We start from the raw sequence: 4360 nt of genomic DNA, 5'->3' as shown, positions 1-4360 counted from the left end.
TATTTTTGCACCTATATCTAACCCTCCCGCAAGAAATTCAACAAAAACAACAAATATACCATGAAATCCAACCAAAACCATAAATTTAAATAATACAAAATTATACCAAAAATATATTATATAAATTGTAAATGAATATTCAAAATATTCTTACAATAATGTTAAAAGTTACAAGAAAACAAATGTCTAAGATGGCGGATTTTGAAAATCTTTGGAACATAGTCATCATAGACCAAGTCAGTAGTGGAGTTCATTGTATTTTCTGTTCTGCTCCGGCTCCCTCGCTGCTGCCTCCGCCTCTAGTGCTGCTACCTCCACTCTAAGTTGAGAAATTTGCTCATCTGTGCTTGCTTGTATCTGAACTATCTGATCTTTTAGCCTCTGAACTTCAGCTTGACTTTGACTCCCGAAAGGCATGTATTGGTGCAAGGTGGATCCAAAATATTGGGTCGGGTTAACACCAGATCCTTGAAATCTAACCCGACCATACCTTTTAGGACCCAAAACTTCATTAATAATTCTGTTATCAATATCCTCAAAATTAACAGAACTATCAGTTGAAGCAGTTGCTTCATACTCTGCCTTTTTATCTTTAAGTTTCTCCTAATAAATCAGTTAAAGAGTTAGAAACGAAATATACAATAAAAAGGAATACAACATAACATTATTTAAATTAAACTAATAAAAACGACGAATTAAAACATTATAATTAAATATTATAAATATTTATAATGAATCAAATTTTATTAAGTAAATATACCATAATTTCTGCAGCCTCAGATGTCATCGGAGTTCCATCTTTTTTCCTGTGCGTAATGTCAAAAAGCTGAAGGCGTCCAACTTTTTGACCAGACGAGGCTTCCTACAATATAGTAGTAAAAATATTATTTAATAGTAAAAAGTCATTAATACTTGATAGAATTAATAAATCCATAGTACCGTGGCCTGAGTTACACAAGCAAAACTTCTTGACCTCTGGCATGCGTAAATTTTGTTTTTACTGCTTGCTTGTTCCAACTCGCTCACGGTCCTACATAATGAAATTATTATTACGTATATAGTAAATACTATAAACCGAAAAATTTATAAGAGTTTGCAAGTACATAATACCCCTCATTTCTTCGAATTCCAAAATCGAACCGCATCTTCCCATTGGTACCTCAGCATTCCCGGTGGGACATTTTTCAATTTTTCTTCGAGGCTTATGGGTTTTTTAAAATATTCTTTTTTCAAAATGCTTTTATGGTCTCTCCATTTTTTACCCAATGCCTTCTTGATATAGGCATCAGAGACTTCTAAAGCAAACCTCTCCTAAAAAACACAAGTTTAGGTATTAAATATAAATGAAACTTAAACCAAAGTTTTATAAATTACATTAACGTTTTGTTACCTTAATATTAGAGAGCTTGATTTTATTGCTATCGGGCATGTTATGCCATGATTAAGTAGTTGATGGGCAACTTATTGGCATTTCGTGCTATAATGCCCAAATAGCCTGCTAAAAGTCAAGATTCTTGTCCAACAGGCTGACCATGGCTGTTTCTAGTTACTTTGACACGCTCGACAGAATTTAAGTTATATAAATCTATTAGGAGCATACGTCCTCGACCTCTGCGCGTCCCACCATTTTCAGCTGAAAAATAATATATTATTACTATATTGAAATTTAAAAATAAATCAGTAATAAAATTTAATACAATTTGTAAAATAAACTTAACATTACTTTGAAATTCCACAGACTCGTCAAGTGTCTCCGGTACGCTTGAAGATCCAACAACTGTCTGCTGTTCAATACTTCTTCCGAATTTGTAGTATTCTGTACAATACTAAGATCTCTTAATCTTCTTCTAGGCATTTTTCCTGCAACACATAAAATAGTTAAAATTTTAGTAAGAAATAACAACAATAGTAAATATAAAATAGTTGAATTATATAACATGACCAATGTTAAAATTATAACATTACATATAAATAAAAAATCATAAAATCTTACTACATCATAAATCGTACATATCTTCGTCCACCCATTGAAATTGTGTACTAGTACTAGGGATATTTTCATTTAAGTTTTGTTCTGGAAAAGGCAAAGTTTCTGATCTTTCAACGATGTCATCTCTACTTCCATTCCCCATGTCAAACAAGTCTCTAGGGGTGTTTCGGAGTACAACGTACCAACCCTCATCAATTGGATCTTTCGAGTAAAAAACTTGTTTAACTTGAGAAGAAAATACATACGGCTCGTCTATCAAATGTCCTCCAGTGTGAATTAATAGAGAGAAATTCACGATTGTAAAACCAAACTGATCATTTTTAATTCCGTGAGCAGTATTAGCATCAGCCCAATCACTCGAAATAAGACAACTTTCCATTTTCCATAGTAATCCAACTCAATAATGTCGGTTAGAAGTCCGTAATACTCTACATTTCCTTCGACAGGATTACTGTCCCTAGCACTAGCGTAACTTGTAATTAAAGAATTAACAACTACTCCACAATTTTGAGTTCTCCTCAATCTCTCACGATATTTGGTATGAAATCTGAATCTATTCATGATGAAGCCACTATATCTTTTTACTACTCAATTCGGACCTTGGGAAAGCCATTTAACTTCGTCATTAACGACATTCCCACTCCAAACCTATTGAATCAAAAGTAAATTGAGTAATTGTAAATGTTATGAGAAAACATTATTATTTGTCAATAAAATGTTGAGTTGCATACCGTTTGGCTTAACCATTCATGAAAAGATTCTGCGAATAACTTATTAATCTCACGATGTTTTAATCTTCGTGAGCGTGAACAAGATCTTAAGATTTGTTTGTACTCACTATGTTAAAAACATGTTTAATTCGTTAAAAAATAAACAAATCAAAAAAAGATGAATATTTATCATATTCTAGAACTTACTTGCGTAATTGTTCAAGTGCATTGTGGTGGAAAAGAACATATCTATGTGCTTGTATCCAAGATCGGTCATCTAATTCTACAATTTCAACTTTGCCAATTGGTTCTCCATAACTTTGAAATGAATAAGTTTAGGCCAAGTTAGGATCATTGAGTCTGGCATTTCTACTTGGTCTATTCAATCTTGTTTCAACATCTTCTAAATATCTAGAACAGAATGTCATACACTCCTCTGCCAAGTAGCCTTCAGCAATTGATCCTTCTGGATAACACTTGTTACGGCAATAAGGCTTCAATTTGCTTAGGAACCTAAACACCATATACAACAATATCAAAAATGGTAACTATAGGTATAAAGGTGAATGCCTTTGAAATAAATTAGCACCTTTCAATTGGATACATCCAACGATAGAAAACCGGCCCACCAATTATTGCTTCACGAGGGAGATGAATGACAAGGTGCACCATAATAGTGAAGAAGGAAGGTGGAAAGATCTTCTCCAAATTGCATAATGTCAAAGCGGCTCGATCTTGTACTTTTTCAAGTTCTTCAACATTCAGAACTTTGCCACAAATTGCTTTCATTATATTGGACAGTTCAATTATATAGGACGTTACCTTCTTTGACATACAGCACCGTAAAGCAACTGGAAGTGGATCTTGCATCAAGATGTGATAGTCATGTGATTTTAATGAATATAGTCTTCGATCTTTAAGACTTACACATCGAGATATATTTGATGCATACGCATCCGGAACCTTTATATCCTTCAACACCGTGCAGAACATTTCTTTCTCTTCCTTTGACATTGCAAAAATTGTAGGCTGCAACCAATATTTTCCATTAGGAAGTACTTGGGATGAAGATCACGCCTAATTCCCATGTGAACTAAATCAAGTCGACTCTGAAGATTATCTTTTGATTTACCATCGACGTTCAAAATTGTCTGGATGATGTTCTCGCAGACATTCTTCTCAATATGCATCACATCAAGATTGTGGCATAATATGTGATGCTCCCAATAAGGCAACTAAAAAAATACTTCTTTTCTTCCACAAGTCTGCCTCATTAGGGTCATCCTCCTCGTCAGATTCATCATCAGATTCATCCCTCGATCGTCTATTTGTTTGCTTGTTAGATGGTTGATTCAGCTTCCCATAACTGAAATCCATATCTTTTAACATGAATAAGATTTCAGATCCAATGGTCTTTTCAAGAGCTTTTTTCAACTCTTCAGTACCGTCAAATAAAGCCCTCTGAAATCTATAGCTATGATTTTCATCTAACCACCGACGATGCCCCATGTAGTAGAACTTCTTCCCATTATATAACCACTGTGAACACGTTTGAGCAGCACAACAAGGACAAGCATAACGTCCTCTGGTATTCCAACCAGATAAATTCGCATATGCCGAGAAATCATTAATTGTCCACAGCAAAGCAGCACGTAGGTAA

Source organism: Gossypium arboreum, chromosome 11, assembly GCF_025698485.1.
Source record: "Gossypium arboreum isolate Shixiya-1 chromosome 11, ASM2569848v2, whole genome shotgun sequence".
NCBI classification, from domain to species: Eukaryota; Viridiplantae; Streptophyta; class Magnoliopsida; order Malvales; family Malvaceae; genus Gossypium; species Gossypium arboreum.
Note: the sequence above shows the minus strand (reverse complement) of the source record.